Here is a 23156-nt window from a genome sequence, read left to right on the forward strand (position 1 = left end):
TTCAGCCATTCTCAGAGTATTTGCAGTGGTCAGGGGATGCGGTTGGGGTTGGGCGGGGGGGAGACAGGTGCGAGGGTATAGAGGAAAGCACAGGTGACAGCGTGTGTCAGTATGTTTGTGGTTGTGTGAGGGTGTGCTGTGTGTGGCGGGGTAGGAAGATAGGGTGTGTATGTGTGTGTGTGTGTGTGTGTGTGTGTTTGTGTGTGTGTGTGTACTCGAGCCCATGCTCTCACACCTGTCTAAGGTGCTTGCCTGCCCGTGGGCGTGTGTTGCCGTGGGTATCCGGCTGTGGGTGCTTGATTGCCTGGTCTTCTGAGCGGCGGCCAGCACCAACCTGCCTGGGCTTGTGGACAGGGAGGCGACCGCTCGTAAGTAATACAGTGAAATGTACACTGTTCGGATCACGCCATTGGATTGGGAACCCACGGCAAGCAGGGTGCAACTTGAGGAGGCCCCTGCTGGCTCACGTTTGGACTTGAAGGGCTTCCATAAGGAGAACAACTGCACCGAATGGAAAGTCAAGAGATAATTTTGCAAGCCTCGAGTTCGTCATGCTGTTTCACTGCGAAGTAACTCCTAGATCTTGTTTGGTTTTGTTGATGTTTAGTTTTCTGGGTTTTCCCGGAGGGTGACAATGCCCTCCACCGCTGGAGAAGGGAAAAGATGTCGAGGAGGAAGGGGAAGAGTCCGAAGTGAACCACACGACTGCCTTCTCCTACACTCGTGCCTCCCCCTTAACGAAAGAGCAGACGTGCGAGGAGGACGCTGAGGACACTAGGCCAGCTCAGAATAGACAGTGAAAGGAATAGAGGGAAGCAGTAACTGACCACCACCACCACCACCACCGTCACCATCACCACCACCTCCACCACCGTCGCCACGACAACCACGAGCGATGCCCTGGATCCAGTGCAGAGGCGCTTCACTGTGTATCTTTTGCAACATGCACAGGGAGTGACAGGGAGACACAAGCTGCCGGCAGACGAAAGGACAGGCCACCAGGCAGCCCCTTGACCTGGGCATGGCGGCGGGGGCGGCGTGGGGGTTCCTCCTGAGTGCCATCAAGGGCTCCGACTCAGCAGTGGGCCCGCCGGGCCTACAGAAGGCAAAAGGAGAGGTAGAGCCACCTCTGACACCCTGAGTATGTCATGGGTACACTGCAAAGGGCCAAAGAGCCTCGGGATGCACTCAGGGCACTCAGGAAAGGTTAGGTAGAACCCTGGGAACTCTAGGTTACTAAGGGGAGGTAAGGGACACGAGAGGGGTGAGGTAATCCCCGATGGCAATTAAGGGATGGCTGTGAGGGAATGCCCCTTACTCTCCTAGTCCACGGGGGCATTTTCCCTTGCACAGGGAAAGTACATGTATTGGCCATGTTGAGCTTCCCAGGCACGCTCCCAGCCGTGCCTTTTGTCCAGAGGGAAGAACTGAAAGTAAGGCATTGAGTGGAAGGCAGGAGCCGAAAGCGGAGAGCAAACAGAAATCAAAAGAAAGAACCATAATGGAGGTGAAGCATGAAGGCGATCCCCAGGGCACACTGTGTCCCAAGTTGGCAGATGGAACCGGCCGAAGCCTCCTGGGGCTTCCTGAGGGAAGAGCCGTCAGCCAAGGCTAAGTCTCAGCCACTCAGGCAAGGGGCAGAAGCGTGTCCAGGGAGAGGCCTGTTTGGCGATGCTGTAGTGCCCAACTGGGAAGTGGAAATAGCAACAGAAAAGGGCAAGGAGGAAGAACAGGGAACAAGGAAGGTAGGGCAACCGTCGGGTCCACGGAGACGGGCAGAGTGGGCACCAGTGCGGGGGCCTGCGCAGGCGTGCTGCCCTGAATGTGACCATGTGCGGGGTGGTGGGGGCGTGCGTGCGCGAGCCCGAGTGATTTCAGTAACATTAAGCCCTGGCGAACACAGGCAAGGGTGTGAAGCGATGCTGAGAGTAGGGGTTCCACCACGTGCTGCTCCCAATCCCTGCCCTCCTTCCTCCCTGCATTTCCCCCAAATCAGTGTCCGATGTGCCCTGATGTTTCATGCCTGGGAAAGATCCCCCTTAGGCCCTACCCGACAGGAAGGTGGTGACTTTTGTGGTCGCGGGATGTTTTCGTGTGTTTGTTTTTTCTCACCAATTTCAAAGGTGGGCCTACTTCCTGGGACAGCTTGGCCTACAAGAATGCCCCAAACAGACACTCCACTCCTCAATTCTAAGAGTCCTCCAGATACTTCAGCGTGTGCGAAATCCCTGGGACGTGGATGTGCTTTCCCTTGGAGCTCCCTCCTGCTCGCTCTGCACACCTAGGAAGACTTTAGAGGAGCAAAGAAAGGAAACGTTGAGGAAACTGTAAGGAGCCTCACGATCACCTTCCACGTTGGTCTCGCGCCAGGCTCTGGGTGGCATATGGGCATGACATCCTTAAACACTCACGCCACGGTGACCGCCTGCTTTGCTTTGCATCTGCGGACACAAAATGTCACCAGCCTCTTCAGTAAACAAAGGTTGTGGCCCTGCCATCGGCACTCACACACTGCCTCTGCCCGCAAGGGTGGCCCCCGAGGGCAATTCAAGATGGAGAAAAGCAGGATAGTAGTCCTGGAAAGTTCAGATGCACACCTAGGAATGATTTCAATGGACCAAGACTCTTGTGTCTTCCCATGATTAGAAAAGCGCTCAAATCTCTGACTTGAGATGTTCTGGGTGAGGTGTTGCTGTTGTTGTTGTTGTTGTTGTTGTTGTTCGTGGTGGTGCTGGTGCTGTGTTTATTTCGTTGTTTTGTTTTTTGTCTTTGTGATTAGCAGCAATCTTTTGGTATTCCCCGACATGTTTCTATTTTTTCCTCTTTTATTCAACGAAAACTCCTACATAGCCTGGCTCCTTCCTCCCGTACTAATTCAAAACCTTTCCATAGCACTTTGTGAGTGGCTGTCGCCGTGTCTGTAGTCCTCAGTAAGATCCCCGAATAAAAGGTTCCTCTCAGCTTTTACGTTGGACCTTTTTCTGCTCTCTACACATCCCAGTCGGCTCTGGATAAAGGCCCTGATCCCTCGTTTTGAGGTTCTGCCTGGAAATGCATCATAGGGTTAGGGTTAGGGTTAGGGTTAGGGTTAGGGTTAGGGTTAGGGTTAGGGTTACGGTTGGGGTTGGTGTTGGTGTTGTGGTTAGGGGTTAGGTTTAGGGTTAGGTTTAGGGTTAGGGTTAGAGGTAGTAGGGTTAGGGTTTTAGTTAGGGTTAGGGTTACGGTTGGGGTTGTGGTTGTGGTTAGGGGTTAGGGTTAGGGTTAGTGTTAGGGTTTGGGTTAGGGTTAGTGTTAGGGTTAGGGTTATGGTTATGGTTATGGTTAGGGTTAGCGTTAGGGAACGGGTACGGTTTATGGTACAGGTTAGGGTACGACAACGGTTTAGGGTTAGCGTACGTGTTAGGATACGGGTTAGTGTTACTGTACGGATTAGGATTATGGTACGGGTTAGGGTAAGGATTAGGGTAAGCGTTAGTGTTAATGTTAGGGTTAGGGTTAGGGTTAGGGAACGGGTACGGTTTAGGGTGCAGGTTAGTGTACGACAACGGGTTAGGGTTAGCGTACGTGTTAGTATTAGTGTACGGGTTAGAATTAGGGTACGGGTTAGGGTAAGGCTTCAGGTAAGGTTTAGGGTTACGTTTAAGGTTAGGGTTAGGGAACGGGTACGGTTTAGGGTACAGATCAGGGTATGACAACGGTTTAGGGTTAGCGTACGTGTTAGGGTACGGTTAGGGTAGTTGTTAGGGTACGGGTACGGGTTAGGGTTAGGGAACGCGTACGGGTGACGGTTAGGATTAGAGTTAGGGTTAGGGAACGGGTACGGTTTAGGGTACAGGTTAGTGTACGACAACGGTTTAGGGTTAGCGTAAGTGTTAGAGTACGGGTTAGTGTTAGTGTACGGGTTAGGATGAGGGTACGGTTTAGGGTAAGGCTTCGGGTAAGGGTTAGGGTTAGGGTTAGGGTTAGTGTTAGGGTTAGGGAAGGGGTTTAGGGTACAGGTTACGGTATGACAACGGTTTAAGGTTAGCGTAAGTGTTAGGGTACGGGTTAGTGTTAGTGTACGGGTTAGGATTAGGGTACGGGTTAGGGTAAGCCTTCGGGTAAGGTGTTGAGTGGTTCTTCAGAAGTGGTTTCTGAGATGTGTGCATGTGCGTGTCCGTGTGTGAGTGTGTGTGTGTGTGTGACTGTGTGTGTGTGTGTGCGCGCGCGTGTTTCCCGGGGATCCATAATTTCCCCTGCAAGATCTCACGGGTCTTCCAGTGAGAACACTAGGCCAGTGTCAGAGGTTAGGTTGAGAAACAGAGTGATCTCCATGCCAAAGCAAGCCAAAAAGCTCCCTTCTTCCACATGACCCTCCAAACCCCAAGACCCACTTCCCCTCCCCCTCCGCCCTGTATCCCACTTCTCCCAAAGGATAAAAATTCACAGGGGCACCTGGAAAGAATTGAGCATGACATGTGGACGGGCTTCTGGCGCAGAACTGAAGCCTGAGAGCCTGGCTAGCGAGGCCTGCGGGAAGAAAGACCCCGGTGGTAGCGAACTTGTGGACAAATGTAGTCGAGGCCAAGTGGCCTTCCCCAAGTAGGCCCACCGGTGCGACCCATGCCATCCCCAAAAGTCCCACCCCTGCGCACAAAGGATGCTCGGGGTTTCCACGCAGGGATGCAGCGCGGTGGTCACCTCCGGACCCTTGTGACTCAAGTAAAGAAGGGTTCACAACCTTCGGAACCTTCCCGGGATGTGTCTGCCACTGACCCACAGGCTCTTTGTCCCAGTGAAGCACTCAACTTGAGCAGAACAGAGGTTGCTCCCTAGGAAGTGATGCGGTGCAGACAAGCCACAGGACAGGAGTCAGAAGATACAAAGAAGAAACTGCAAGCTCACTGGTGGGATCTCTGCAGTGTCGTCGACAGCGGCGTTCACTGTGAACCAGGGCATCAAGGGAATCAAGAACTGCCTAGCTACACTTGCGGGTTTGGTGGAAAGTGGCCAAGTTGGTGAAGAGCCCAGCTGAAGGTGACATGGGTGGTCGGTGAGCTGGACTATGGATGGGGATGAGGATAATGGGATATTGGTGCCTCTGTGGCTGCTGCTGCTGCTGCTGTTGATGATGATGATAATGATGATGATGATGATGGGGAGAAGGAGGAGGAGGAGGAGGTGGAGGAGGACGAGGACGAGGACGAGGACGAGGACGAGGACGAGGAAGGTGATCTAACAGTTTCACAGCCACCACTACACACCGTCCACTGTTTGGAAGTTAAAGGCAGGCGCGGAAGGCTCGGTGGGGGTAGGGAAAGGGGAGACTGCCATTTCTGGAGCCACAGTGCCATCCGGCGGAATGCGTTATGTGAAAAGCCCAGGCAGCCGAGCTGTGTCTTCTGCCCTGCGCAGGGAACAGCGACGCTGTGCTGGGCAGAATGGGTTCTGCCCAAGGCGCAGGAGGTCTCCTCCACGGGGTTTCAGAGGCCTGTGAGGGCGCCGTGCGCGCCAGTGCGACCCTATGGGGAAAATCACGAGCTCTCGGGGCCCCGGACACAGCAGGCAGTTCCCGGACTGTCCAGCCCAGGGAGCGGAGCTTCCTCCGTCAGCCATTTTGGGGGTGGGCCCAGAGCAACTCTGCAACTTTTCCTCCGGTGTCCCTGCTGGGGAGTGCCGGGGTGCCCTGCCTGCGGCCGCACTGGGGTCACGTGGCCCCCTTCCTCACCGGAAGCTGAGGGTCTTAGAGGTCCTGGAGCCGGGGCCATTTGCACCGGGCACTCCCAGGGGCGGCCATCTCGTGCTGCCCCTGGGGTTTCTGAGGGCCTTGCCCAGCTGCACAACCAGGGTCCAGTCCTCCGCGGAGAGCACACATGAAGGCACGGCCCGGAGCCCACTGCCCATGTGCACCCTCAGGACAACACACCCACCCCAGCCCCACGCCGCGCCGTCCCCAGTGGGCCAGTTGCTTCCAGCCCTGTGGCTGTCTCCATCCCTTGAGACCTGGTAACTGGCTTTGAGCGAAACCATCTCCGCTTGGTGGCAGTATAGCTCCATCCAGGCCAACTAAGCGCCTAACCCTGCCCCCACTACATCATCAGGCCTGGGTTCTCCTCCCCTTCTAATGTAAAACCAAAAGCAAAACCAAACCAACACAGACAGTGCCACGAAGGAGGAGAGAAAAGGAAAGAAAGCAACCACCCACCGGCACCCACGCGGACCACCAAATGCACAGGACGAAAGGACCACTGGCCACGAGGCTGGACCCCCTGCAGTCCTTTCCACTTCCTTTCCTCCAACCCCCTTTTTCTTGACTCCTGCTCTTGGGAGAAGTAAAAGGCAAAGGATACACCAAGCGACCTGGCTGGGTGACATTGCCTGAGTGTCTAAATCACAGGATTTCTCCTGGACCAGGTGGCAGCCACCTTACTGGTGGCGAAAACCCCGCTGGCTTGCAAGTCACTTTGTTGCAGGACTCCGCTTCCCTTTCAAGGCCCGGAGCTTCGGCTTGAGGCCACCACCTCGGGCTGGCCCAACAGTGCAGCCAGAAGTGGCTGGCCCTACCCGGAGGCGCCCCCAACATGGGGTGCCAAGGACTGGCTCTGGGCGGGCTGGCCTTGCCCTCACACAGGAACCTTGCAAGGCTAACAAACATGGCCAGTCACAGAGCCCCACACAGGGCCTTGCTTCTCTTGAGGATGGGCACAGACTCTGCTCCCACTTGAAGACCCCATTTATCTGGCTAAACAAGGGACGTTTCAGGTTTACACTGGCAGCTTGGGCCCACCTGCTGACCGACGACTATCACCTGGAACACAGAGTGGCTGCGTGTCCCTTTTTGAGAGCCCCTCTGGGAATGCGTGTTTCAGCCATTCTCAGAGTATTTGCAGTGGTCAGGGGATGGGGTTGGGGTTGGGCGGGGGGGAGACAGGTGCGAGGGTATAGAGGAAAGCACAGGTGACAGCGTGTGTCAGTATGTTTGTGGTTGTGTGAGGGTGTGCTGTGTGTGGCGGGGTAGGAAGATAGGGTGTGTATGTGTGTGTGTGTGTGTGTGTGTGTGTTTGTGTGTGTGTGTGTACTCGAGCCCATGCTCTCACACCTGTCTAAGGTGCTTGCCTGCCCGTGGGCGTGTGTTGCCGTGGGTATCCGGCTGTGGGTGCTTGATTGCCTGGTCTTCTGAGCGGCGGCCAGCACCAACCTGCCTGGGCTTGTGGACAGGGAGGCGACCGCTCGTAAGTAATACAGTGAAATGTACACTGTTCGGATCACGCCATTGGATTGGGAACCCACGGCAAGCAGGGTGCAACTTGAGGAGGCCCCTGCTGGCTCACGTTTGGACTTGAAGGGCTTCCATAAGGAGAACAACTGCACCGAATGGAAAGTCAAGAGATAATTTTGCAAGCCTCGAGTTCGTCATGCTGTTTCACTGCGAAGTAACTCCTAGATCTTGTTTGGTTTTGTTGATGTTTAGTTTTCTGGGTTTTCCCGGAGGGTGACAATGCCCTCCACCGCTGGAGAAGGGAAAAGATGTCGAGGAGGAAGGGGAAGAGTCCGAAGTGAACCACACGACTGCCTTCTCCTACACTCGTGCCTCCCCCTTAACGAAAGAGCAGACGTGCGAGGAGGACGCTGAGGACACTAGGCCAGCTCAGAATAGACAGTGAAAGGAATAGAGGGAAGCAGTAACTGACCACCACCACCACCACCACCGTCACCATCACCACCACCTCCACCACCGTCGCCACGACAACCACGAGCGATGCCCTGGATCCAGTGCAGAGGCGCTTCACTGTGTATCTTTTGCAACATGCACAGGGAGTGACAGGGAGACACAAGCTGCCGGCAGACGAAAGGACAGGCCACCAGGCAGCCCCTTGACCTGGGCATGGCGGCGGGGGCGGCGTGGGGGTTCCTCCTGAGTGCCATCAAGGGCTCCGACTCAGCAGTGGGCCCGCCGGGCCTACAGAAGGCAAAAGGAGAGGTAGAGCCACCTCTGACACCCTGAGTATGTCATGGGTACACTGCAAAGGGCCAAAGAGCCTCGGGATGCACTCAGGGCACTCAGGAAAGGTTAGGTAGAACCCTGGGAACTCTAGGTTACTAAGGGGAGGTAAGGGACACGAGAGGGGTGAGGTAATCCCCGATGGCAATTAAGGGATGGCTGTGAGGGAATGCCCCTTACTCTCCTAGTCCACGGGGGCATTTTCCCTTGCACAGGGAAAGTACATGTATTGGCCATGTTGAGCTTCCCAGGCACGCTCCCAGCCGTGCCTTTTGTCCAGAGGGAAGAACTGAAAGTAAGGCATTGAGTGGAAGGCAGGAGCCGAAAGCGGAGAGCAAACAGAAATCAAAAGAAAGAACCATAATGGGGGTGAAGCATGAAGGCGATCCCCAGGGCACACTGTGTCCCAAGTTGGCAGATGGAACCGGCCGAAGCCTCCTGGGGCTTCCTGAGGGAAGAGCCGTCAGCCAAGGCTAAGTCTCAGCCACTCAGGCAAGGGGCAGAAGCGTGTCCAGGGAGAGGCCTGTTTGGCGATGCTGTAGTGCCCAACTGGGAAGTGGAAATAGCAACAGAAAAGGGCAAGGAGGAAGAACAGGGAACAAGGAAGGTAGGGCAACCGTCGGGTCCACGGAGACGGGCAGAGTGGGCACCAGTGCGGGGGCCTGCGCAGGCGTGCTGCCCTGAATGTGACCATGTGCGGGGTGGTGGGGGCGTGCGTGCGCGAGCCCGAGTGATTTCAGTAACATTAAGCCCTGGCGAACACAGGCAAGGGTGTGAAGCGATGCTGAGAGTAGGGGTTCCACCACGTGCTGCTCCCAATCCCTGCCCTCCTTCCTCCCTGCATTTCCCCCAAATCAGTGTCCGATGTGCCCTGATGTTTCATGCCTGGGAAAGATCCCCCTTAGGCCCTACCCGACAGGAAGGTGGTGACTTTTGTGGTCGCGGGATGTTTTCGTGTGTTTGTTTTTTCTCACCAATTTCAAAGGTGGGCCTACTTCCTGGGACAGCTTGGCCTACAAGAATGCCCCAAACAGACACTCCACTCCTCAATTCTAAGAGTCCTCCAGATACTTCAGCGTGTGCGAAATCCCTGGGACGTGGATGTGCTTTCCCTTGGAGCTCCCTCCTGCTCGCTCTGCACACCTAGGAAGACTTTAGAGGAGCAAAGAAAGGAAACGTTGAGGAAACTGTAAGGAGCCTCACGATCACCTTCCACGTTGGTCTCGCGCCAGGCTCTGGGTGGCATATGGGCATGACATCCTTAAACACTCACGCCACGGTGACCGCCTGCTTTGCTTTGCATCTGCGGACACAAAATGTCACCAGCCTCTTCAGTAAACAAAGGTTGTGGCCCTGCCATCGGCACTCACACACTGCCTCTGCCCGCAAGGGTGGCCCCCGAGGGCAATTCAAGATGGAGAAAAGCAGGATAGTAGTCCTGGAAAGTTCAGATGCACACCTAGGAATGATTTCAATGGACCAAGACTCTTGTGTCTTCCCATGATTAGAAAAGCGCTCAAATCTCTGACTTGAGATGTTCTGGGTGAGGTGTTGCTGTTGTTGTTGTTGTTGTTGTTGTTGTTGTTGTTGTTCGTGGTGGTGCTGGTGCTGTGTTTATTTCGTTGTTTTGTTTTTTGTCTTTGTGATTAGCAGCAATCTTTTGGTATTCCCCGACATGTTTCTATTTTTTCCTCTTTTATTCAACGAAAACTCCTACATAGCCTGGCTCCTTCCTCCCGTACTAATTCAAAACCTTTCCATAGCACTTTGTGAGTGGCTGTCGCCGTGTCTGTAGTCCTCAGTAAGATCCCCGAATAAAAGGTTCCTCTCAGCTTTTACGTTGGACCTTTTTCTGCTCTCTACACATCCCAGTCGGCTCTGGATAAAGGCCCTGATCCCTCGTTTTGAGGTTCTGCCTGGAAATGCATCATAGGGTTAGGGTTAGGGTTAGGGTTAGGGTTAGGGTTAGGGTTAGGGTTAGGGTTACGGTTGGGGTTGGTGTTGGTGTTGTGGTTAGGGGTTAGGTTTAGGGTTAGGTTTAGGGTTAGGGTTAGAGGTAGTAGGGTTAGGGTTTTAGTTAGGGTTAGGGTTAGGGTTAGGGTTACGGTTGGGGTTGTGGTTGTGGTTAGGGGTTAGGGTTAGGGTTAGTGTTAGGGTTTGGGTTAGGGTTAGTGTTAGGGTTAGGGTTATGGTTATGGTTATGGTTAGGGTTAGCGTTAGGGAACGGGTACGGTTTATGGTACAGGTTAGGGTACGACAACGGTTTAGGGTTAGCGTACGTGTTAGGATACGGGTTAGTGTTACTGTACGGATTAGGATTATGGTACGGGTTAGGGTAAGGATTAGGGTAAGCGTTAGTGTTAATGTTAGGGTTAGGGTTAGGGTTAGGGAACGGGTACGGTTTAGGGTGCAGGTTAGTGTACGACAACGGGTTAGGGTTAGCGTACGTGTTAGTATTAGTGTACGGGTTAGAATTAGGGTACGGGTTAGGGTAAGGCTTCAGGTAAGGTTTAGGGTTACGTTTAAGGTTAGGGTTAGGGAACGGGTACGGTTTAGGGTACAGATCAGGGTATGACAACGGTTTAGGGTTAGCGTACGTGTTAGGGTACGGTTAGGGTAGTTGTTAGGGTACGGGTACGGGTTAGGGTTAGGGAACGCGTACGGGTGACGGTTAGGATTAGAGTTAGGGTTAGGGAACGGGTACGGTTTAGGGTACAGGTTAGTGTACGACAACGGTTTAGGGTTAGCGTAAGTGTTAGAGTACGGGTTAGTGTTAGTGTACGGGTTAGGATGAGGGTACGGTTTAGGGTAAGGCTTCGGGTAAGGGTTAGGGTTAGGGTTAGGGTTAGTGTTAGGGTTAGGGAAGGGGTTTAGGGTACAGGTTACGGTATGACAACGGTTTAAGGTTAGCGTAAGTGTTAGGGTACGGGTTAGTGTTAGTGTACGGGTTAGGATTAGGGTACGGGTTAGGGTAAGCCTTCGGGTAAGGTGTTGAGTGGTTCTTCAGAAGTGGTTTCTGAGATGTGTGCATGTGCGTGTCCGTGTGTGAGTGTGTGTGTGTGTGTGACTGTGTGTGTGTGTGTGCGCGCGCGTGTTTCCCGGGGATCCATAATTTCCCCTGCAAGATCTCACGGGTCTTCCAGTGAGAACACTAGGCCAGTGTCAGAGGTTAGGTTGAGAAACAGAGTGATCTCCATGCCAAAGCAAGCCAAAAAGCTCCCTTCTTCCACATGACCCTCCAAACCCCAAGACCCACTTCCCCTCCCCCTCCGCCCTGTATCCCACTTCTCCCAAAGGATAAAAATTCACAGGGGCACCTGGAAAGAATTGAGCATGACATGTGGACGGGCTTCTGGCGCAGAACTGAAGCCTGAGAGCCTGGCTAGCGAGGCCTGCGGGAAGAAAGACCCCGGTGGTAGCGAACTTGTGGACAAATGTAGTCGAGGCCAAGTGGCCTTCCCCAAGTAGGCCCACCGGTGCGACCCATGCCATCCCCAAAAGTCCCACCCCTGCGCACAAAGGATGCTCGGGGTTTCCACGCAGGGATGCAGCGCGGTGGTCACCTCCGGACCCTTGTGACTCAAGTAAAGAAGGGTTCACAACCTTCGGAACCTTCCCGGGATGTGTCTGCCACTGACCCACAGGCTCTTTGTCCCAGTGAAGCACTCAACTTGAGCAGAACAGAGGTTGCTCCCTAGGAAGTGATGCGGTGCAGACAAGCCACAGGACAGGAGTCAGAAGATACAAAGAAGAAACTGCAAGCTCACTGGTGGGATCTCTGCAGTGTCGTCGACAGCGGCGTTCACTGTGAACCAGGGCATCAAGGGAATCAAGAACTGCCTAGCTACACTTGCGGGTTTGGTGGAAAGTGGCCAAGTTGGTGAAGAGCCCAGCTGAAGGTGACATGGGTGGTCGGTGAGCTGGACTATGGATGGGGATGAGGATAATGGGATATTGGTGCCTCTGTGGCTGCTGCTGCTGCTGCTGTTGATGATGATGATAATGATGATGATGATGATGGGGAGAAGGAGGAGGAGGAGGAGGTGGAGGAGGACGAGGACGAGGACGAGGACGAGGACGAGGACGAGGAAGGTGATCTAACAGTTTCACAGCCACCACTACACACCGTCCACTGTTTGGAAGTTAAAGGCAGGCGCGGAAGGCTCGGTGGGGGTAGGGAAAGGGGAGACTGCCATTTCTGGAGCCACAGTGCCATCCGGCGGAATGCGTTATGTGAAAAGCCCAGGCAGCCGAGCTGTGTCTTCTGCCCTGCGCAGGGAACAGCGACGCTGTGCTGGGCAGAATGGGTTCTGCCCAAGGCGCAGGAGGTCTCCTCCACGGGGTTTCAGAGGCCTGTGAGGGCGCCGTGCGCGCCAGTGCGACCCTATGGGGAAAATCACGAGCTCTCGGGGCCCCGGACACAGCAGGCAGTTCCCGGACTGTCCAGCCCAGGGAGCGGAGCTTCCTCCGTCAGCCATTTTGGGGGTGGGCCCAGAGCAACTCTGCAACTTTTCCTCCGGTGTCCCTGCTGGGGAGTGCCGGGGTGCCCTGCCTGCGGCCGCACTGGGGTCACGTGGCCCCCTTCCTCACCGGAAGCTGAGGGTCTTAGAGGTCCTGGAGCCGGGGCCATTTGCACCGGGCACTCCCAGGGGCGGCCATCTCGTGCTGCCCCTGGGGTTTCTGAGGGCCTTGCCCAGCTGCACAACCAGGGTCCAGTCCTCCGCGGAGAGCACACATGAAGGCACGGCCCGGAGCCCACTGCCCATGTGCACCCTCAGGACAACACACCCACCCCAGCCCCACGCCGCGCCGTCCCCAGTGGGCCAGTTGCTTCCAGCCCTGTGGCTGTCTCCATCCCTTGAGACCTGGTAACTGGCTTTGAGCGAAACCATCTCCGCTTGGTGGCAGTATAGCTCCATCCAGGCCAACTAAGCGCCTAACCCTGCCCCCACTACATCATCAGGCCTGGGTTCTCCTCCCCTTCTAATGTAAAACCAAAAGCAAAACCAAACCAACACAGACAGTGCCACGAAGGAGGAGAGAAAAGGAAAGAAAGCAACCACCCACCGGCACCCACGCGGACCACCAAATGCACAGGACGAAAGGACCACTGGCCACGAGGCTGGACCCCCTGCAGTCCTTTCCACTTCCTTTCCTCCAACCCCCTTTTTCTTGACTCCTGCTCTTGGGAGAAGTAAAAGGCAAAGGATACACCAAGCGACCTGGCTGGGTGACATTGCCTGAGTGTCTAAATCACAGGATTTCTCCTGGACCAGGTGGCAGCCACCTTACTGGTGGCGAAAACCCCGCTGGCTTGCAAGTCACTTTGTTGCAGGACTCCGCTTCCCTTTCAAGGCCCGGAGCTTCGGCTTGAGGCCACCACCTCGGGCTGGCCCAACAGTGCAGCCAGAAGTGGCTGGCCCTACCCGGAGGCGCCCCCAACATGGGGTGCCAAGGACTGGCTCTGGGCGGGCTGGCCTTGCCCTCACACAGGAACCTTGCAAGGCTAACAAACATGGCCAGTCACAGAGCCCCACACAGGGCCTTGCTTCTCTTGAGGATGGGCACAGACTCTGCTCCCACTTGAAGACCCCATTTATCTGGCTAAACAAGGGACGTTTCAGGTTTACACTGGCAGCTTGGGCCCACCTGCTGACCGACGACTATCACCTGGAACACAGAGTGGCTGCGTGTCCCTTTTTGAGAGCCCCTCTGGGAATGCGTGTTTCAGCCATTCTCAGAGTATTTGCAGTGGTCAGGGGATGGGGTTGGGGTTGGGCGGGGGGGAGACAGGTGCGAGGGTATAGAGGAAAGCACAGGTGACAGCGTGTGTCAGTATGTTTGTGGTTGTGTGAGGGTGTGCTGTGTGTGGCGGGGTAGGAAGATAGGGTGTGTATGTGTGTGTGTGTGTGTGTGTGTGTGTTTGTGTGTGTGTGTGTACTCGAGCCCATGCTCTCACACCTGTCTAAGGTGCTTGCCTGCCCGTGGGCGTGTGTTGCCGTGGGTATCCGGCTGTGGGTGCTTGATTGCCTGGTCTTCTGAGCGGCGGCCAGCACCAACCTGCCTGGGCTTGTGGACAGGGAGGCGACCGCTCGTAAGTAATACAGTGAAATGTACACTGTTCGGATCACGCCATTGGATTGGGAACCCACGGCAAGCAGGGTGCAACTTGAGGAGGCCCCTGCTGGCTCACGTTTGGACTTGAAGGGCTTCCATAAGGAGAACAACTGCACCGAATGGAAAGTCAAGAGATAATTTTGCAAGCCTCGAGTTCGTCATGCTGTTTCACTGCGAAGTAACTCCTAGATCTTGTTTGGTTTTGTTGATGTTTAGTTTTCTGGGTTTTCCCGGAGGGTGACAATGCCCTCCACCGCTGGAGAAGGGAAAAGATGTCGAGGAGGAAGGGGAAGAGTCCGAAGTGAACCACACGACTGCCTTCTCCTACACTCGTGCCTCCCCCTTAACGAAAGAGCAGACGTGCGAGGAGGACGCTGAGGACACTAGGCCAGCTCAGAATAGACAGTGAAAGGAATAGAGGGAAGCAGTAACTGACCACCACCACCACCACCACCGTCACCATCACCACCACCTCCACCACCGTCGCCACGACAACCACGAGCGATGCCCTGGATCCAGTGCAGAGGCGCTTCACTGTGTATCTTTTGCAACATGCACAGGGAGTGACAGGGAGACACAAGCTGCCGGCAGACGAAAGGACAGGCCACCAGGCAGCCCCTTGACCTGGGCATGGCGGCGGGGGCGGCGTGGGGGTTCCTCCTGAGTGCCATCAAGGGCTCCGACTCAGCAGTGGGCCCGCCGGGCCTACAGAAGGCAAAAGGAGAGGTAGAGCCACCTCTGACACCCTGAGTATGTCATGGGTACACTGCAAAGGGCCAAAGAGCCTCGGGATGCACTCAGGGCACTCAGGAAAGGTTAGGTAGAACCCTGGGAACTCTAGGTTACTAAGGGGAGGTAAGGGACACGAGAGGGGTGAGGTAATCCCCGATGGCAATTAAGGGATGGCTGTGAGGGAATGCCCCTTACTCTCCTAGTCCACGGGGGCATTTTCCCTTGCACAGGGAAAGTACATGTATTGGCCATGTTGAGCTTCCCAGGCACGCTCCCAGCCGTGCCTTTTGTCCAGAGGGAAGAACTGAAAGTAAGGCATTGAGTGGAAGGCAGGAGCCGAAAGCGGAGAGCAAACAGAAATCAAAAGAAAGAACCATAATGGGGGTGAAGCATGAAGGCGATCCCCAGGGCACACTGTGTCCCAAGTTGGCAGATGGAACCGGCCGAAGCCTCCTGGGGCTTCCTGAGGGAAGAGCCGTCAGCCAAGGCTAAGTCTCAGCCACTCAGGCAAGGGGCAGAAGCGTGTCCAGGGAGAGGCCTGTTTGGCGATGCTGTAGTGCCCAACTGGGAAGTGGAAATAGCAACAGAAAAGGGCAAGGAGGAAGAACAGGGAACAAGGAAGGTAGGGCAACCGTCGGGTCCACGGAGACGGGCAGAGTGGGCACCAGTGCGGGGGCCTGCGCAGGCGTGCTGCCCTGAATGTGACCATGTGCGGGGTGGTGGGGGCGTGCGTGCGCGAGCCCGAGTGATTTCAGTAACATTAAGCCCTGGCGAACACAGGCAAGGGTGTGAAGCGATGCTGAGAGTAGGGGTTCCACCACGTGCTGCTCCCAATCCCTGCCCTCCTTCCTCCCTGCATTTCCCCCAAATCAGTGTCCGATGTGCCCTGATGTTTCATGCCTGGGAAAGATCCCCCTTAGGCCCTACCCGACAGGAAGGTGGTGACTTTTGTGGTCGCGGGATGTTTTCGTGTGTTTGTTTTTTCTCACCAATTTCAAAGGTGGGCCTACTTCCTGGGACAGCTTGGCCTACAAGAATGCCCCAAACAGACACTCCACTCCTCAATTCTAAGAGTCCTCCAGATACTTCAGCGTGTGCGAAATCCCTGGGACGTGGATGTGCTTTCCCTTGGAGCTCCCTCCTGCTCGCTCTGCACACCTAGGAAGACTTTAGAGGAGCAAAGAAAGGAAACGTTGAGGAAACTGTAAGGAGCCTCACGATCACCTTCCACGTTGGTCTCGCGCCAGGCTCTGGGTGGCATATGGGCATGACATCCTTAAACACTCACGCCACGGTGACCGCCTGCTTTGCTTTGCATCTGCGGACACAAAATGTCACCAGCCTCTTCAGTAAACAAAGGTTGTGGCCCTGCCATCGGCACTCACACACTGCCTCTGCCCGCAAGGGTGGCCCCCGAGGGCAATTCAAGATGGAGAAAAGCAGGATAGTAGTCCTGGAAAGTTCAGATGCACACCTAGGAATGATTTCAATGGACCAAGACTCTTGTGTCTTCCCATGATTAGAAAAGCGCTCAAATCTCTGACTTGAGATGTTCTGGGTGAGGTGTTGCTGTTGTTGTTGTTGTTGTTGTTGTTGTTGTTGTTCGTGGTGGTGCTGGTGCTGTGTTTATTTCGTTGTTTTGTTTTTTGTCTTTGTGATTAGCAGCAATCTTTTGGTATTCCCCGACATGTTTCTATTTTTTCCTCTTTTATTCAACGAAAACTCCTACATAGCCTGGCTCCTTCCTCCCGTACTAATTCAAAACCTTTCCATAGCACTTTGTGAGTGGCTGTCGCCGTGTCTGTAGTCCTCAGTAAGATCCCCGAATAAAAGGTTCCTCTCAGCTTTTACGTTGGACCTTTTTCTGCTCTCTACACATCCCAGTCGGCTCTGGATAAAGGCCCTGATCCCTCGTTTTGAGGTTCTGCCTGGAAATGCATCATAGGGTTAGGGTTAGGGTTAGGGTTAGGGTTAGGGTTAGGGTTAGAGGTAGTAGGGTTAGGGTTTTAGTTAGGGTTAGGGTTAGGGTTACGGTTGGGGTTGTGGTTGTGGTTAGGGGTTAGGGTTAGGGTTAGTGTTAGGGTTTGGGTTAGGGTTAGTGTTAGGGTTAGGGTTATGGTTATGGTTATGGTTAGGGTTAGCGTTAGGGAACGGGTACGGTTTATGGTACAGGTTAGGGTACGACAACGGTTTAGGGTTAGCGTACGTGTTAGGATACGGGTTAGTGTTCCTGTACGGATTAGGATTATGGTACGGGTTAGGGTAAGGATTAGGGTAAGCGTTAGTGTTAATGTTAGGGTTAGGGTTAGGGTTAGGGAACGGGTACGGTTTAGGGTGCAGGTTAGTGTACGACAACGGGTTAGGGTTAGCGTACGTGTTAGAGTACGGGTTAGTATTAGTGTACGGGTTAGAATTAGGGTACGGGTTAGGGTAAGGCTTCAGGTAAGGTTTAGGGTTACGTTTAAGGTTAGGGTTAGGGAACGGGTACGGTTTAGGGTACAGATCAGGGTATGACAACGGTTTAGGGTTAGCGTACGTGTTAGGGTACGGTTAGGGTAGTTGTTAGGGTACGGGTACGGGTTAGGGTTAGGGAACGCGTACGGGTGACGGTTAGGATTAGAGTTAGGGTTAGGGAACGGGTACGGTTTAGGGTACAGGTTAGTGTACGACAACGGTTTAGGGTTAGCGTAAGTGTTAGGGTACGGGTTAGTGTTAGTGTACGGGTTAGGATGAGGGTACGGTTTAGGGTAAGGCTTCGGGTAAGGGTTAGGGTTAGGGTTAGTGTTAGGGTTAGGGAAGGGGTTTAGGGTACAGGTACGACAACGGTTTAAGGTTAGCGTAAGTGTTAGGGTACGGGTTAGTGTTAGTGTACGGGTTAGGATTAGGGTACGGGTTAGGGTAAGCCTTCGGGTAAGTTGTTGAGTGGTTCTTCAGAAGTGGTTTCTGAGATGTGTGCATGTGCGTGTCCGTGTGTGAGTGTGTGTGTGTGTGTGTGACTGTGTGTGTGTGTGTGTGCGCACGCGTGTTTCCCGGGGATCCATAATTTCCCCTGCAAGATCTCACGGGTCTTCCAGTGAGAACACTAGGCCAGTGTCAGAGGTTAGGTTGAGAAACAGAGTGATCTCCATGCCAAAGCAAGCCTAAAAGCTCCCTTCTTCCACATGACCCTCCAAACCCCAAGACCCACTTCCCCTCCCCCTCCGCCCTGTATCCCACTTCTCCCAAAGGATAAAAATTCACAGGGGCACCTGGAAAGAATTGAGCATGACATGTGGACGGGCTTCTGGCGCAGAACTGAAGCCTGAGAGCCTGGCTAGCGAGGCCTGCGGGAAGAAAGACCCCGGTGGTAGCGAACTTGTGGACAAATGTAGTCGAGGCCAAGTGGCCTTCCCCAAGTAGGCCCACCGGTGCGACCCATGCCATCCCCAAAAGTCCCACCCCTGCGCACAAAGGATGCTCGGGGTTTCCACGCAGGGATGCAGCGCGGTGGTCACCTCCGGACCCTTGTGACTCAAGCAAAGAAGGGTTCACAACCTTCGGAACCTTCCCGGGATGTGTCTGCCACTGACCCACAGGCTCTTTGTCCCAGTGAAGCACTCAACTTGAGCAGAACAGAGGTTGCTCCCTAGGAAGTGATGCGGTGCAGACAAGCCACAGGACAGGAGTCAGAAGATACAAAGAAGAAACTGCAAGCTCACTGGTGGGATCTCTGCAGTGTCGTCGACAGCGGCGTTCACTGTGAACCAGGGCATCAAGGGAATCAAGAACTGCCTAGCTACACTTGCGGGTTTGGTGGAAAGTGGCCAAGTTGGTGAAGAGCCCAGCTGAAGGTGACATGGGTGGTCGGTGAGCTGGACTATGGATGGGGATGAGGATAATGGGATATTGGTGCCTCTGTGGCTGCTGCTGCTGCTGCTGTTGATGATGATGATAATGATGATGATGATGATGGGGAGAAGGAGGAGGAGGAGGAGGTGGAGGAGGACGAGGACGAGGACGAGGACGAGGACGAGGAAGGTGATCTAACAGTTTCACAGCCACCACTACACACCGTCCACTGTTTGGAAGTTAAAGGCAGGCGCGGAAGGCTCGGTGGGGGTAGGGAAAGGGGAGACTGCCATTTCTGGAGCCACAGTGCCATCCGGCGGAATGCGTTATGTGAAAAGCCCAGGCAGCCGAGCTGTGTCTTCTGCCCTGCGCAGGGAACAGCGACGCTGTGCTGGGCAGAATGGGTTCTGCCCAAGGAGCAGGAGGTCTCCTCCACGGGGTTTCAGAGGCCTGTGAGGGCGCCGTGCGCGCCAGTGCGACCCTATGGGGAAAATCACGAGCTCTCGGGGCCCCGGACACAGCAGGCAGTTCCCGGACTGTCCAGCCCAGGGAGCGGAGCTTCCCCCGTCAGCCATTTTGGGGGTGGGCCCAGAGCAACTCTGCAACTTTTCCTCCGGTGTCCCTGCTGGGGAGTGCCGGGGTGCCCTGCCTGCGGCCGCACTGGGGTCACGTGGCCCCCTTCCTCACCGGAAGCTGAGGGTCTTAGAGGTCCTGGAGCCGGGGCCATTTGCACCGGGCACTCCCAGGGGCGGCCATCTCGTGCTGCCCCTGGGGTTTCTGAGGGCCTTGCCCAGCTGCACAACCAGGGTCCAGTCCTCCGCGGAGAGCACACATGAAGGCACGGCCCGGAGCCCACTGCCCATGTGCACCCTCAGGACAACACACCCACCCCAGCCCCACGCCGCGCCGTCCCCAGTGGGCCAGTTGCTTCCAGCCCTGTGGCTGTCTCCATCCCTTGAGACCTGGTAACTGGCTTTGAGCGAAACCATCTCCGCTTGGTGGCAGTATAGCTCCATCCAGGCCAACTAAGCGCCTAACCCTGCCCCCACTACATCATCAGGCCTGGGTTCTCCTCCCCTTCTAATGTAAAACCAAAAGCAAAACCAAACCAACACAGACAGTGCCACGAAGGAGGAGAGAAAAGGAAAGAAAGCAACCACCCACCGGCACCCACGCGGACCACCAAATGCACAGGACGAAAGGACCACTGGCCACGAGGCTGGACCCCCTGCAGTCCTTTCCACTTCCTTTCCTCCAACCCCCTTTTTCTTGACTCCTGCTCTTGGGAGAAGTAAAAGGCAAAGGATACACCAAGCGACCTGGCTGGGTGACATTGCCTGAGTGTCTAAATCACAGGATTTCTCCTGGACCAGGTGGCAGCCACCTTACTGGTGGCGAAAACCCCGCTGGCTTGCAAGTCACTTTGTTGCAGGACTCCGCTTCCCTTTCAAGGCCCGGAGCTTCGGCTTGAGGCCACCACCTCGGGCTGGCCCAACAGTGCAGCCAGAAGTGGCTGGCCCTACCCGGAGGCGCCCCCAACATGGGGTGCCAAGGACTGGCTCTGGGCGGGCTGGCCTTGCCCTCACACAGGAACCTTGCAAGGCTAACAAACATGGCCAGTCACAGAGCCCCACACAGGGCCTTGCTTCTCTTGAGGATGGGCACAGACTCTGCTCCCACTTGAAGACCCCATTTATCTGGCTAAACAAGGGACGTTTCAGGTTTACACTGGCAGCTTGGGCCCACCTGCTGACCGACGACTATCACCTGGAACACAGAGTGGCTGCGTGTCCCTTTTTGAGAGCCCCTCTGGGAATGCGTGTTTCAGCCATTCTCAGAGTATTTGCAGTGGTCAGGGGATGGGGTTGGGGTTGGGCGGGGGGGAGACAGGTGCGAGGGTATAGAGGAAAGCACAGGTGACAGCGTGTGTCAGTATGTTTGTGGTTGTGTGAGGGTGTGCTGTGTGTGGCGGGGTAGGAAGATAGGGTGTGTATGTGTGTGTGTGTGTGTGTGTGTGTGTTTGTGTGTGTGTGTGTACTCGAGCCCATGCTCTCACACCTGTCTAAGGTGCTTGCCTGCCCGTGGGCGTGTGTTGCCGTGGGTATCCGGCTGTGGGTGCTTGATTGCCTGGTCTTCTGAGCGGCGGCCAGCACCAACCTGCCTGGGCTTGTGGACAGGGAGGCGACCGCTCGTAAGTAATACAGTGAAATGTACACTGTTCGGATCACGCCATTGGATTGGGAACCCACGGCAAGCAGGGTGCAACTTGAGGAGGCCCCTGCTGGCTCACGTTTGGACTTGAAGGGCTTCCATAAGGAGAACAACTGCACCGAATGGAAAGTCAAGAGATAATTTTGCAAGCCTCGAGTTCGTCATGCTGTTTCACTGCGAAGTAACTCCTAGATCTTGTTTGGTTTTGTTGATGTTTAGTTTTCTGGGTTTTCCCGGAGGGTGACAATGCCCTCCACCGCTGGAGAAGGGAAAAGATGTCGAGGAGGAAGGGGAAGAGTCCGAAGTGAACCACACGACTGCCTTCTCCTACACTCGTGCCTCCCCCTTAACGAAAGAGCAGACGTGCGAGGAGGACGCTGAGGACACTAGGCCAGCTCAGAATAGACAGTGAAAGGAATAGAGGGAAGCAGTAACTGACCACCACCACCACCACCACCGTCACCATCACCACCACCTCCACCACCGTCGCCACGACAACCACGAGCGATGCCCTGGATCCAGTGCAGAGGCGCTTCACTGTGTATCTTTTGCAACATGCACAGGGAGTGACAGGGAGACACAAGCTGCCGGCAGACGAAAGGACAGGCCACCAGGCAGCCCCTTGACCTGGGCATGGCGGCGGGGGCGGCGTGGGGGTTCCTCCTGAGTGCCATCAAGGGCTCCGACTCAGCAGTGGGCCCGCCGGGCCTACAGAAGGCAAAAGGAGAGGTAGAGCCACCTCTGACACCCTGAGTATGTCATGGGTACACTGCAAAGGGCCAAAGAGCCTCGGGATGCACTCAGGGCACTCAGGAAAGGTTAGGTAGAACCCTGGGAACTCTAGGTTACTAAGGGGAGGTAAGGGACACGAGAGGGGTGAGGTAATCCCCGATGGCAATTAAGGGATGGCTGTGAGGGAATGCCCCTTACTCTCCTAGTCCACGGGGGCATTTTCCCTTGCACAGGGAAAGTACATGTATTGGCCATGTTGAGCTTCCCAGGCACGCTCCCAGCCGTGCCTTTTGTCCAGAGGGAAGAACTGAAAGTAAGGCATTGAGTGGAAGGCAGGAGCCGAAAGCGGAGAGCAAACAGAAATCAAAAGAAAGAACCATAATGGGGGTGAAGCATGAAGGCGATCCCCAGGGCACACTGTGTCCCAAGTTGGCAGATGGAACCGGCCGAAGCCTCCTGGGGCTTCCTGAGGGAAGAGCCGTCAGCCAAGGCTAAGTCTCAGCCACTCAGGCAAGGGGCAGAAGCGTGTCCAGGGAGAGGCCTGTTTGGCGATGCTGTAGTGCCCAACTGGGAAGTGGAAATAGCAACAGAAAAGGGCAAGGAGGAAGAACAGGGAACAAGGAAGGTAGGGCAACCGTCGGGTCCACGGAGACGGGCAGAGTGGGCACCAGTGCGGGGGCCTGCGCAGGCGTGCTGCCCTGAATGTGACCATGTGCGGGGTGGTGGGGGCGTGCGTGCGCGAGCCCGAGTGATTTCAGTAACATTAAGCCCTGGCGAACACAGGCAAGGGTGTGAAGCGATGCTGAGAGTAGGGGTTCCACCACGTGCTGCTCCCAATCCCTGCCCTCCTTCCTCCCTGCATTTCCCCCAAATCAGTGTCCGATGTGCCCTGATGTTTCATGCCTGGGAAAGATCCCCCTTAGGCCCTACCCGACAGGAAGGTGGTGACTTTTGTGGTCGCGGGATGTTTTCGTGTGTTTGTTTTTTCTCACCAATTTCAAAGGTGGGCCTACTTCCTGGGACAGCTTGGCCTACAAGAATGCCCCAAACAGACACTCCACTCCTCAATTCTAAGAGTCCTCCAGATACTTCAGCGTGTGCGAAATCCCTGGGACGTGGATGTGCTTTCCCTTGGAGCTCCCTCCTGCTCGCTCTGCACACCTAGGAAGACTTTAGAGGAGCAAAGAAAGGAAACGTTGAGGAAACTGTAAGGAGCCTCACGATCACCTTCCACGTTGGTCTCGCGCCAGGCTCTGGGTGGCATATGGGCATGACATCCTTAAACACTCACGCCACGGTGACCGCCTGCTTTGCTTTGCATCTGCGGACACAAAATGTCACCAGCCTCTTCAGTAAACAAAGGTTGTGGCCCTGCCATCGGCACTCACACACTGCCTCTGCCCGCAAGGGTGGCCCCCGAGGGCAATTCAAGATGGAGAAAAGCAGGATAGTAGTCCTGGAAAGTTCAGATGCACACCTAGGAATGATTTCAATGGACCAAGACTCTTGTGTCTTCCCATGATTAGAAAAGCGCTCAAATCTCTGACTTGAGATG

Source organism: Lagenorhynchus albirostris, chromosome X (genome assembly GCF_949774975.1).
Source record: "Lagenorhynchus albirostris chromosome X, mLagAlb1.1, whole genome shotgun sequence".
Classification (NCBI taxonomy): domain Eukaryota; kingdom Metazoa; phylum Chordata; class Mammalia; order Artiodactyla; family Delphinidae; genus Lagenorhynchus; species Lagenorhynchus albirostris.